This window comes from Myotis myotis, unplaced genomic scaffold (assembly GCF_014108235.1).
Source record: "Myotis myotis isolate mMyoMyo1 unplaced genomic scaffold, mMyoMyo1.p scaffold_m19_p_12, whole genome shotgun sequence".
NCBI lineage: Eukaryota > Metazoa > Chordata > Mammalia > Chiroptera > Vespertilionidae > Myotis > Myotis myotis.
This window is the reverse complement of record NW_023416316.1, coordinates 7,925,815-7,939,689: the sequence shown is the minus strand read 5'-3', so window position 1 is coordinate 7,939,689 and position 13,875 is coordinate 7,925,815. Positions and strand designations below refer to the sequence as shown.

General features: G+C 41.3%; 1 protein-coding gene across 8 annotated transcripts in view; it reads left to right on the top strand.

The window, feature by feature from the left end:
• The first annotated feature begins 10,160 nt into the window (after window positions 1–10,160).
• Window positions 10,161–13,875, top strand: part of RABGAP1 (RAB GTPase activating protein 1) — a 132,014-nt gene continuing 128,299 nt past the window's right edge. For 4 of the 8 annotated variants that reach the window (XM_036329739.1, XM_036329736.1, XM_036329737.1 and 1 more), the window contains exon 1: window positions 10,161–10,254. The gene's annotated coding sequence lies outside the window, so the exon portion shown is untranslated. Of the gene's footprint in view, window positions 10,306–10,659; window positions 10,951–13,875 lie in introns of all 8 variants that reach the window. The other 4 variants (XM_036329732.1, XM_036329735.1, XM_036329734.1 and 1 more) reach the window with 4 other exon arrangements.

Below are 13,875 nucleotides of genomic sequence, written 5' to 3'. Positions count from 1 at the left end.
CGCGGACAGGGACGACTTCCAGGTCCCATGGTCCTCTCCGCCAATCGGAAGGCTCGAAAGGCGACGGGGCCGCGAGAGGGACTTTCCACGCGGAGGGCGGATCGAGTGTTTTGGGCTCCAGGTGCAAGCGGTTACTCCTGAGACTTGGAGGTGCGGGGGTTCCTTAGTGTTTGGGGTTCTGGCTTCTCAGCGGCTCCTCTCGAGCTGGACCTCGACCTGCCTACATGGTCCTGGTCTGCAGGGGCCTGGAGGGCGCCTCCGCCCCGAAGCTTCGGTAAGTCTCGCCGAGGGATGTGGACTCGCCTGGTGGGGCCCTGAAAGCAAGTTCGCTCTCCTTGCTTTGGGATGTGGGTGTTTCCCGGGGGCCTCGCATTCCAGTGGCTTCCTTTACGTACTGCGTGCTGACCGTTCCCAACTTTCTCTCGCCAGCCCAGACGGCTCTCCTGAGCTCCAGGGCCAACTGCCTACAAGACATCTTCAATTGAATGTCCTAATGTGAATGTAGCAATGTAGCTCCCGCTCTCCCCGCCTCCCCCCCTGCCCCCCCATGTACCTTTTGACCTTATCTCACGTTCATCTGCTTCTTATCTCCTGTGGTCCTTGTATAGGTGAACGGCATCATCCACGACGCAGCCCTGCCGACCAGGAAGCTTGATCATCCTAGGCTCCTTTTCCTTCTCCTTGCAATCCAATTGCTCCCTGGGTTCTCCCTACTTGGGGGACGTATTGTGGTAGAACACTCATAGTTCGTTATCATTTTAGTAATTTGTAAGTGTAAAGTTCTGGGGCATGAAGTACAGTCACAATGTTGAGTAATCGTCACCACTGCTGTACCTAACCGACCTCATTCTTTTGCTTGTGGATAGCGTTTTCTCAGTACTATTGGTTGAAAAGACATTTATTTCCCCATTGAATGTTCTTGGCACCTTTGTTGAAAAATCAACTGACTATATATGTGAGGGTTTATTTCTGGGCCCTCCTATTACATTGAACTATATGTCTGTTCTAGTGCTAGTAATATATTTTTTGTTTTGTTTTTTAATATATTTTTATTGATTTCAGAGAGGAAGGGGGGAGAGAGAGAGAGAGAGAGAGAGAGAATATCATTGATCGGCTGCCTCCTGCACGCCCCCTACTGGGGATCCAGCTGGCAACCCAGGCGTGTGCCCTTGACTGGAATCGAACCTGGGACCTTTTAGTTGGCAGGCGGACGCTCTATCCACTGAGCCAAACCAGCTAGGGCAGTAACATAATGTTTTAATTGTTGCAGTTTTGTAGTATGTTTTTTGTTGTTAATCCTCCCCCTAGGATGTTTTCTTCTCCATTGATTTTTAGAGTGGAAGGGAGGGAGAGAGAGAGGGGTATAAGTAGAGAGAGATTGGTTGCCACCTGCACTCTTCCCCACTGGGACCTGTGATCCAAACTGCAGCCCAGGTAAGTAACATCCACCAGCAATGGAACCCGTGACCCTTTCGTGTGCTGGCTGACACTTTAACCACTGAGCCACACTGACCAGGCTGTAGTAAGTTGTTTTTGTTTTTTTTTGTAGTAAGTTTTGAAGTATGAGGTTTTCAACTTCATTCTTTTTCGAGATTGTTTTGGCTGTTCCAGGCCCCCTGAAATCCCATGTGCATTTGAGGGTCAGCTTTTACATTTCTGAAGAAAAGGCTGTTGTAGTTTTGATAGAGATTGTTTTGAATCTGTAGGTCACTTTTGGTAGTATAGACAACTTTAAGCCTTCCTGTTCATGAATACAGAATTACTTTCCATGTACTTAGGTCTTCATTAATTTCAGCAATGTTTTCTAGTTTTCAGGGTATATAAATTATTTTTGACTAGAGGCCTGATGCACGAAAATTCATGCAAGAGTAAGCTGTCCTTCCCCTGGCTGCCTGCACCAGCTTCCCTCTGGCTTCCCTCTGTCCCAGTTTTGTCAGGAAGGACTTCCAGAATATTGTCTGGAAGATGTCTGGTCTAATTAGCATATTACCCTTTTATTATTATAGACTAGTAGCCCTGCACACGAATCCATGTGCCAGTAGCTTGCTGCTGCCCTCCTATAGCTCTCCGCCTGCTGCCCCACCCTCCTGTAGCTCCCCGACCCCTTCATAGCTTGCTTCCCTGCCCGCTCCTGTAGCTCTCCGCTGCCCGCTTGTAGCTCGCTGTCCCACCCTCCTACTGATCTGGTCAGCATAATGACCATTTGCATATTGCATCTTTATTATATAGGATACTATTGTAAGTGGAATTTCTTTCTTAATTTTCTTTTCATATTGTTGATTGCTGGTGTGTAGAAACAATTGCTTTTTGTGTGTTGATCTTATACCTTGCAACTTTGCTGAATTTGTTTATTAGCTCTAGAAACTTCATTTTCTATATTTATGATTATGTTGCCTGTGAATAAAGATAGTTTCACCTCTTTGTTTTCAATTTGGATGCCTTCTATTTTTTTTCTTTTTAAAAATAGCTCTGACGAGAATTTACAGTACAATGTTGAATAGCAGCAGGAATGTAAATTTCCTTTACTTGTTCCTGATCCTAGAGGGGAAGCTAAACTATTTGAATATTGTTAGCTGTGGATTTTTCACAAACACCTTTATCATATTGAGGAATTTTCCTTCTATAACTAGTTTGCTGAGAGATCTTATCATGAACAGGGATTGTTATCTTCAAGTGCCTTTTCTGTGTCAATTGAGATGATCATGTGTTCTCATACCCACACCCTCTAGTTTTTTAAAATGTGATATATTACATGGAATTATGTTGAACCTCCCTTGCATTTCTCTGATAAATCCCACTTGGTCATATTGAATAATACTTTAATATATATATTTTTAAATGATTTCAGAGAGAGGAAGAAAGAAGGAGAGAGAGGTAGAAACATCAATGATGAGAAAGAATCATCAATTGGCTGACTCCTGCACACCCCCAACTGGGGATCGAACTTGAAACCCAGACATGTGCCCTGACCAGGAATTGAACCGTGACCTACTTGGTTCATGGGTCAACACTCAACCAGTGACGCACAACTCCTGGGCTGAATAATCTTTTACTATACTGTAGGTGGTGGGGAGAATGTACTATGTAAATTGGGAAAGAATGTGTATTCTGTTGTTGGATAGATTGTTTTTTATGTATCTGTTAGGTGTACTCTGTTTATTGTGATGTTCAAGTCCTCTACTTCCTTACTTCTATATCTTGTTCTATTTATTATTAATTTAAAATATATTTTATTGATTTTTTACAGAGAGGAAGGGAGAGGGATAGAGAGTTAGAAATATCGATCAGCTGCCTCCAGCATCCCCTACTGGGGATGTGCCCGCAACCGAGGTACATGCCCTTGACCGGAATCGAACCCGGGACCCTTCAGTCCGCAGGCTGACGCTCTATCCACTGAGCCAAACCAGTTAGGGCAAGTTTATAATTTTATATCATCATGCTTTATTGAAACTTTTGTTAATATGTAATGACCTTCTTTGTCTCTTGTAACCTATTTATTTATTCATTTATTTACTTTTATTATTGTAACCTTTTTAAAAAAATTACATCCCTGTTTTGCATATCTCAGTATAACCAACCCAGCTCTCTTTTGGTTGCTATTTACATGAAATATATTCTATTTTATCCTTTCACTTTCAACTAATTAATGTCTTTGGATCTAAAGTGAGTTTCTTCTAGCCCAGTTGGTGTAGCTTAGTGATTGAGCATCGACCCCTGAACCAGGAGGTCATGGTTGATTCCCAGTCAGGGCACATGCCCTGTTTTTGGGCTTGATCCTCAGTAGGGGACATGCAAGAGGCAGCCAATCAGTGATGTTTCTCTCTCATCATTGATGTTCCTATCTCTCCCTTCCTCTCTCTGAAGTCAATAAAAACATATTTTTTAAAAGAATATTTAAAAAATAAATAAAGGGAGTCTCTTCTAGACTGCATATAGTTGGATCATGGTTGTTTTTTAATCTGTTCTGCCCATCTGTCTTTTAATTGGAGAGTTTTAGCAGTTTACATTTCAAGTAATTACTGATAAGGAAGGATTTCTTTCTGCCATTTTGCTATTTGTTTTCTATAGGCCTTATAGCTTTTGTGCCTTCATTTTCTTCAGTATTGCCTTTTTCTGTGTTTGATTTTTGTTATGTTTTGATTCACCTGTCATACCCTTCTGTGTATTTTCTATAGATATTTTCTTTGTGGTTGCCATGAGAATAACATTTAATAGCCCAAAGTTACAACATTCTAATAGAATTGATACCAACTTCAATACCATACAAAAACTCCTACTGTACAGCTCTGTCCTCTCTTCCTATTATTGATGTCATAAATTGCATCTTTAAACATTTGTGTCCAATAACATAGATTAATATTTTTATGCATTTCTCTTTAAGTCATGGAGAAAATAAAAAGTGTACCTACAAGTCATAATTACAGTAATACTTGCTTTTATAATTGTCCATGTATTGACACTGAAAGGAGATCTTTATTTCCTCATATGGCTTCTAGTTACTGTCAAGTGTCTTTTCAGGTCAACCTGAAGGATTCCCCTTAGCATTCTTGAAGAGCAGGTTCAGTGGTAACTAACAGTAACAAACTCCTTTGACTTTTCTTAAAATTAGGGAATTTGTTAATTTCTCCCTCATTTAAAAAAAATCTTTTTATTGATTTTCAGAGAGAGGAAAGGAGATGGGGAGAGAGAGAGAAACATCAATGATGTGAATCATTGATCGGCTGCACGCCCCCCACCAGTGATCCAGGGATCCAGCCTGCATCCTGGACATGTGACCTGGAATCTTGACCTCCAGGTTTATGGGTCAACACTCAACCACTAAGCTGGACTCTCCCTTATTTTTGAAAAACAGTTTTGCTAGATAAAGAATTCTTTGTCAACGCTTTTTTTTTTAATGTCAGCACTTGGAATATTATCAACCCAGTACTTTCTGGCCTCCAAGGTTTAGGATGAAAAATTGGCTGTTTATCTTACGGAGGGTCCTTTGTATGTGATTAATCATTTCTTTCTTGCTACTTTCAGGATTCTTTTCTTTGGCTTGCTACAGTTTGGTAATTATTCTTCCTCCTCTTTCTCTCTTCTCCTGGGATTCCCACAGGGGTATTTTGTTTCTCTTGACAGTGTCCAATAGGTCCCTATGCCTCTGTTCATTTTACTTTCTGTTTTTCTTTTTCTGTTCCTCAGATGGAGTAGGAAGTGCAAGGAACTCATCCCTCTACCTAGATAACAATTGTCCTGGCAGAATCTCAAGTAACTATTTTGGAACTCTGGAGTCTATTTGAAAACTTGCATTTTCCAGGGGAAGGCTTGGTTGGTAAATTGAGGTTCATTTCAGTGTCAGTCTTCAGTATGATAACACCTAAGCTTCTCTTACCCCTTCAGCTTGTGGCAGGCAATCATCTTTACATTCAAGTGTGCTTGCTGGAGCCAGGATAGGAAATAAGAACCTTGTTCTCCAAATACTTGAGTTCTGTATTATGTGACATATAACCTATGGTATGTGCTAGCCCAAAATGTTTGACTTCAGTCCATTGAAACTTGAGATATAACTAGAAATCATATCTCGAGGAAATACAAGGTCTAGAGCAAGCATGTCAAACTCAAGGCCCGTGGGCTGCATGTGGCCCACAATGAATATGTTTGTGGCCCAGCTAATATAATTGTATGTAAGAAACATTTTAATAAAAATTTTGTAACTTGTTACAATATCCTGTTATACATAATTATTAATAACGAACTACAACATTTGCTAATGACTGATTACTCTAAACATGTTGCATTCATTTCCCTTACTTGCCTTACCTGCAGGTGCACCATTTCTCTCCACTAATACCAGCAGCGAATATTTTAGCAGTTGATTGCCATGTCATTAGTCTTGTACTTACTTGTTTGGTGTGCCCAACAGGAAATATTTCGCTTTTGGAGAACAAGAAAAATAGGTTTATTTGCGTTGCACTTATTAATTTGTGCAGTTATTCAGTGTCTGGTAAGTTAATGTTCAAGGAAAAATATTAATTTTTATTAAAATGTTCTATTATTTTATGTTAACGTTACTCATTTATTTCAGCCCTTTGGTTTTTTTTTAATATATTTTTTATTGATTAAGATATTACATATGTGTCCTTGTCCCCACGTTACCCTCTACACCCCCCCCCGCTCATGCCCTCACCCCCCCGTTGTCCATGTCCATTGATTAGGCCTATATGCTTGCATATAAGTCCTTTGGTTGATCTTTCCCCCTTACCCCCACCCTCCCCTACCTTCCCTCCAAGTCCCGACAGTCCAATCAATGCCTCTCCGTCTCTGGATCAGTCCTTGTTCATCAGTTTATGTTGTTCATTATATTCCACAAATGAGTGAGATCATGTGGTATTTATCCGCTCTCCAGTTCCATCCATGCTGTGGCAAATGGTAAGAGTTCCTTTTTCTTCTTCCTCTTCTTAAAGAATACCTTTCAGCATTTCATATAATGCTGGTTTGGTGGTGATGAACTCCTTTAGCTTTTTCTTATCCGTGAAGCTCTTTATCTGACCTTCTATTCTGAATGATAGCTTTGCTGGATAAAGTAATCTTGGTTGCAGGTTCTTGCTATTCATCACTTTGAATATTTCTTGCCAGTCTCTTCTGGCCTGCATGGTTTCTGTTGAGAAATCAGCTGACAGTCGTATGGGTACTCCCTTGTAGGTAACTGACTGTCTTTCTCTTGCTGCTTTTAAGATTCTCTCTTTATCTTTTGCTCTTGGCATTTTAATTATGATGTGTCTTGGTGTGGTCCTCCTTGGATTCCTTTTGTTTGGGGTTCTCTGCGCTTCCTGGACTTGTAAGTCCATTTCTTTCACCAGGTAGGGGAAGTTTTCTGTCATTATTTCTTCAAAAAGGTTTTCAATATCTTGCCCTCTCTCTCCTTCTGGTACCCCTATAATTCTGATGTTGGTACGCTTGAAGTTGTCCCAGAGGTTCCTTACACTATCTTCATATTTTTGGAATCTCTTTCTTTTCTTTTTCGGTTGGGTATTTTTTGTTTCTTTGTATTTCAAATCTTTGACTTGATTCTTGGGATCCTCTTGTCTGCTGCTGGATCTCTGTAAATTATTCTTTATTTCAGTCAGTGTATGCTTAATTTCTAGTTGGTCCTTTTTCATGTCCTCCATGGTCTCACTATACTTATTGAGGGATTCATTAAATTTATCGGCGGTTTCCATAAAATTCTTGAAAAACCTTATAAACGTGGCCTTGAACTCTATATCCAATCGTTTGCTTTCCTCCATTTCTGCCATTTGTGACCTGTTTCTTTGTCTCCGCATTTTGGCAGCTTCCCTGTGTTGATAGAGTGGCCCTGCGCGCCAGGTGTCCTGTAGGGCCCAGTAGCTCAGCCTCCCCAGTTACCTGGGGTGGACACTCTTGGTGCACTCTTGGTGCCTTGGTTGTTGTAGGATCACTGGGAGGAATTGACCTCCAGGCCAATTGGCTGTGAGAATCAGCTGTGTCTAAAGTGGGAGAACTTCTGTGCTGAAGACACCCTTCTGGGGCAAGACTTGCTTCAGTGGGGCTTTGGTGCTCACTGAGTCTGCTCCCTGAGTGTGTCCCTTATGGATCTGAGGAGTTGCAATCTGGATGGTCCCCCTCTGACCACTGGGTACAGTGGCTCCTGGATCTAAGGAGGTGCTAATTCAGCCTCTGCCTGAGGCCACACAGCAGGAGCCACGAAGAGGCTCAGCTGTGAAGCAATGCAAGCCGCTGCGAGGCCTTGGGCCTTCTTTTGGAAGTTCCGGGTCTGCCTGGCTCTGCTGCAGTTAGGTACATTCACATGCAAAAGCCTCTGCCGCAGCCTGGGTGGGGCGGGGTCTCAGGGAATCCAAGGGCAGATCAAGGAGCTATGGCTGATTCTCCGCCCGGAGTCGCGGGTCTCAGTGACCCGCTAATTGCTGCAAGCACCTCTGAGGGAAAGCTGCCTTCAAGTTCGCCCGCTGCCGGACAGACCAGCTTCTCCCCGTATGAGTCCTGGGTCCCCAGAGACTTCCCGGAACCGGAGTTCAGACCAGTCGGGAGTTTGTGATTCAAAAAGACAGCCGCGTCCTCAGGTGCCACCCCCTTTACTCGCGCGCGCGAGCTGGCCTTACCTCTGCACTTGTACCTCTGCACTTCACCTCTGCAGCTCCTCTGGCTCTCAGCGTGCTTTTCTTTCCTTCTAGTTGTAGAATTTACACTCAGCCAGCCTTCCTGTTGTTCTGGATGATGTTTGCTCTGTCCTTTGCGGTAATTTTCAATTGTTGTGTGAGGCAGCAATTTCCCGGTGTTTACCTATGCCGCCATCTTAGTTTCTCCTATTTCAGCCCTTTGGATTCAGCATGTCTCTATCGAAATAAACACATGTTTCTATGAAAGTTGAAGCTTTTGTTTTTGTCCGTCCCATATAAACTTAAACCTTGTTTATTTGGCCCATGTTAGTCTTTGAGTTTGACATGCTTGGGAGAGGAACAAACTAACCTTGAGGAAGCAAATATTTGGATTCAGAAGGTGCTTAAAGTGGTCTAATTTCTTTAATGCCAATGTCTTTAAATTTTTTTTTTAAGGGCTACATTAAAAAATACTTGGGAACACTACTAGAAGCAATATGTGGCCCTGGATTTGATACTAACTTGGGAAAACTAGCTGTAAAAAAATGTATTGCAGGTGACAGAAAATTGATTATAGTTAGGTATTAAATGAGAGGAAGATTTACTGAAATATTACTGATTTGGGAAAGCCAACAGGAAAAACATTGTTAGGTTGATATATAATTTGAATATGATCCAGGAATTATATGAGAGGAAAAGTGACTGAAATAATGTGTATGTTCGTTGACTAAAGTAGATTTCTATACTGTGACGTCATTTTGAAAAACTATGTTGACACAGAAGGACGTATTTAAAGTATTAACATTGGTGGTGGGAATGTGATATTTTTATTTATTTTAGCGTGTGTGTATTTTTCTCCAAGATATAGTATTCTGTAATAAAATGTTGTTACAAAATTTTCTCTTAAGGTTTACATATATATTGGGGTGTACATGAGTCAAGAAGTACATGCATGTATGGTCACCAAAATAAAAGTGGTTGTCAGGAATTCAGGGCATTTTACTTTCTTCCTAATACTGTATCTTTTAAATGGGTATTATTACTATATAAGTGTATAAGGAGAAAAGGAACAGAACTATTTCTTGAGGGAGTTTAGCTAGTCTATTGTGGCAGACAAGTCACAAAGAGGACTGTAACAGAACACAGCTTTTTCTCTGGTTGATTTTGATTCAATATCCACAGGAAAACATTGGGAATGAGTCACTGACCAGGAAAGAGCATATGCTATTTGAATGAAAAGAAAAGAGTAAGGAAGAGGTTGTAGAATTATAAATTATCAAGACTGAAATAGCACCTTTAATCATTGTTTTTATTTCCAACTACATTGTTAATTTATTCAGGACAGGGAATTCAAAATTCGTTACATTGTCTTTGCTCCATATTCTACTTTTGAATGATTTTCAAATAAAATTCCAGCCGCACTTTCGAGTAACACTGAAACAACCTTGTTCATTTCTGTGCAATTCTGCGTGCCTCTAATAAGCTCAAGGCCTTGGACAGAGAGAAGTTTTACTTCTAGACTGAATTCTCTAACTTAGGTTGGGCTCCTTTGTAAAACGAGAAAACTCAGATTTCTCATATGTTTGTAGTAAAGCCAAATAAGATATCCGGGACCCATCACTATCCTTGGCACATTCGTGCGCTCTCAATAAAGGCCAGGTGCGTTGACTAACACTGTTAAGCGCTGCTTTTGAAGAAGTACTCAACGTGAAAGGTGAGAAGATCCCCTGCTCAAAAGGTGCTAGCAGCCCGCGTCCTCTCCCGCTGCCTCCTAATCCCTCCATCCCGGTCCTGCTTCCAGTCCCTGCTCAGCCACTACCTTGTCCAAGCCCACCGGCCACGGGGCTCCTCGCCAGTGCAGACCCCGCGCAGGCGCAGACTAGGGGCGGGCTCAAAGCCCAGGTGGGGCGTCGAGGAGAGGAAGTACGCCCTCGCCGCTTGTTGTTGGGCCAATGGGGCGGCGCGGCTCAGCCGCGGACCTATGACACGGGGCGGGAGGCGGGCAGAGAGCGGAAAAAGCCGCTCTCACGTGAATAGGGGGGCGGGGAAGACGGGGGCTGGGCAGCTAGGGAGGCCCAGGCGACGAAGCCTCCCGGACGGCGAACGGCAGGCGGTGGAGGAGGAGACGGCAGGTCGGGTAGGGCCGCGTTTCCCCTCCTCCTCCTCCCACCTTCCCTCTACCAAGCCAGTGGGTATCCTCCGCGAGGAGCCAACCTGTGTTCCCATCCCGCGGGCCTGGGCCGGGGAGACTGCGTTCAGCTCCCTCGAAGAGCCGTGTTGTGAGGGGAGCTGTGATTGGGGGGAGGGGAAGCTGCGGCGGAGGGGAGAGGGCGCATGCGCAGGTGGGAACGCTCTCGGCGCCCCTGCCCGAACCGGTTCCCCCTGTCTTGGGTGGGTGTCTGTCTGCAGAGTCTTACACTTGTGGCTGCCCCTGTGGGCCCCTAGCAAAGCCGGTTTGGCTTTTGACTTTAATGTTTGGGGCCAGGTCCTGTGTGGGCATCTGGCCTCTTCCTCCGCCTCAGTTTCTCCCTCTTGCCCCCAGGGCCCGTATCTGACTTGGGCTGGCCTCGGCCCCGGCCCGTCTTCCTGGGCTGTGACTCATTTGAAAGACTTGCTTTCTTCTGGTGTGGATCTGCCCTCTCGTGCTGGCCTTACCATCTCATTTTCCCCGCCTAAACTTGAAGTGCCTGCGGCATCCCACTCGCCCCATCTTCTTTAAATATCTGCTCCCAATACTTCCTTGCTGTGGATGCAAACTTCAGGGTTTTCGGTGTTAAGCCAGAAAATAACCAGACTTCCAGGAATTCGCTGTCCATTGCCTGGTAGTACTTTGGTCAGTATCATTCAGACTGTTACCGTCTGCACCTGCTTTTACAGGCATTTCCATACTAGGGTTACTCGGGGATTCTTTTAATTTATATTGGAAGCAGAAGTAATCATGGTACTGGTACTCTACTAGTTCTCCGTTAGTTCAAAATCCTGTTCCTATTTGAATGTGAGATATTTTAGCTTTTGCTATTTTTATCAATGGAGGGAAAAAAAAACTGCCAGGGATAGGTTTCATAATTATTTTGTTATTTTCACTCTAATAAACACCTGTATTCACATACACGTGTGTGTGTGTGTGTGTGTGTGTGTGTGTGTGTGTTTCCAGCTGCTTTGTTTATTTAGGAAGTAAAAAACAATGGAGGGTGACTTGAACTGTGTCACATTAAACTAATGTTTGAAAAGTAGTTGAAAAAAAGGCTTAGTTGCCAAGGAAGTGCACATTTAACTTAAAAAAAAAAAAAAAGGACCTGTTGGTGGAGAGTGCTGTTTTATATATTTTGAAGGCTTTTAAATAGTGTTTACTCAAACTGCAAATGAATAAGGGAGGGAATTCTTTGTGATCTTGCTTTGTAGAACTCAGTTTGCATTAGTAAAATTTGAATCCATGATTGATTTGTATGGGTAACATTTAAAATTCATAAGTGGCTTTAATAGGATTTATCAACTCAAATTTGTAATTGAACTGTTGCTACTTTTTGGTACATTTCCTTTTTGTTGTTTTAGTTTTATAATTCAGTTTACAGTTAATTAACTCGTTGGTGTTAAGGTATATATTTGTCTGGATAGTTAACCTATAACTATATACACATTTTGGCCTTTTTTTGGCATGGTGTTCTATTAGCAGTTTACAGGTGCTTACTCTGGATCAAGAGGTAATTTAGTGATACTGTGAAAGTGAAGGCACCTGCTTCTTATCTTTTCTACTGCATATTGAAAGAAGTGTATTCTGCATATTATTTACATGAGGGTGACATGATTTTTCCACAAATATATATCAACTTTACAGCCCAGATTCTTTAAAGAAGTCATTGTCTTTTATTGAGTATATTTCCAGCTAGACTTTGCAGCCCAGATTCTTTTAAAGAAGTCATTGTCTTTTATTGAGAATGTGTCCAGCTAAAATAAAGCCTACTTTGAAGGTCTCATCATTTCACAGTAATTGTTTTAACAAGTGACCTTTGACTGCAGGCTTCAGAAAATAATTCATTTAAATTGGTGCTACTGTTGAGTGTGCTGAGGTTTTGACATAGGCTGCCTATAATATCTGTGTAGTTTTCAATATAATCAGATATCATTAACCTTTTCAAGCATGTGGAATAAATGAATAAAACTCGTATCATCTTTCTTGGTGATAAAACTCAAATATTAAAGACATACTAATTTAACCAACGTAGATAACTCATAGTTGGGCATGACATTTGGGTGCTTTGTATGTAATTGGCTTATTTTATTGGTTTTCCATAGTTAGGTCCCAAAGAAAGAAAATCCAAGGCTAAAATAGAGTCATGCCCATTGGTATATATGAAAAAAAAAACAGTGTATTAATTTAACAGCTGTTTCATTTTGCAATAATTTGGTTACCTTGTTCTCTCCCTCCTGCCCTCTTGTTTTCTGATCATCCTCAGATCATTATTCTTTAGAAAACTTGTAAGTCAAAACAATATTAGATAAACATTTAAACTTACATTGTAACCTCTCTTGTTGACCCTAACAGCTATGTTTCTCTTTGTGTGCAAAGACTGACCAAATATGGCAGTTTGCAAGTCATTAACACTTTAGTTTATAGAATTTAGCCTGGTAAGTTTTTCTCTTTCCAAAGCAACTGTAATACTTTGAGGTAGTCAACAGTGAGAATTTCTTAATGGTTCTTTATATCATAGTAGAGTTCTATAAGGCCTAACCTCCCCCCACCCCAATCCCTTTTTCTATGGATCATTAAATAGTAAAAGTAAAACTTGTTTTCAAGTTCATGCATGACATTAAATAGTGTATATTCCCTTGGCTTTAAAATGTGAAGGAGTATATCTATATTTTTGAAACTTCTTTTTCCCATTTTCCATTATTTGTACATTTTGGTAATTATAACCATCAACCTATGGTTATGATTTTCCGTTTTCTGAGGATGACCTTTATATCAGGGAAAGAAATTGATATGTAGAATCTTTCTTAGGGGACATATTGTAAATATCATCAAGGGTATTAGAGACAGCATTTAAGGCTAAATTGGATTGAAAGTTGGGTATTTCTGTAATACGACTGTAGGGAAGAGGCTTGAGTTAATCATTTTAATATTTTTACTGTATAGGCAATAAACTCTATATGCTTGACGTATGCTGATAAATGGTTTCTGGCAATGTAAGAGTAGGAACATATCACATAAACCCCTTTGCTGTGATACACGATTGTCTATGAATAGACCTCTGATATAACTGCAGAAGAGAAATGGTATGGTTATATCTTTATTGTACTTACCTGTTTAGTTCTCTGTGAATTGAAGAAAAGAGTGATTTCTGTCTAAAATTGTTCCCTAGCAGAAGGTTTTATTTTTGCTTTTGCTTGTGAGAAAAGATCTTTTCAGATAGTTTTAAAAACACCTGTGGAACTTAAATATTTATTAAAATTTTTAATATTATGCAGTGCCAATTCCAGTGCTGTTAATGAAGATGCTCAGAAAATGTTTATTGATTGCCCATACTTGTCAAATGTCCCACCATCCTTGTGAAACTGTGGACCAGGGTCTTTTGTTTTTATTTATTTTTTTTATCAGAAAGTGCATGAAACGTGTCTTTTGCCAGACATTTGTGGTTTGTCTATACACATTCCCCTGAAAATCATAGGTCATAGAAAGGAGAAACCATATTTATTGCATATATCTTAGGCTTTGGTTATCTATCAAATGATTTGCTTGCATGGCATTAAATTCACATAG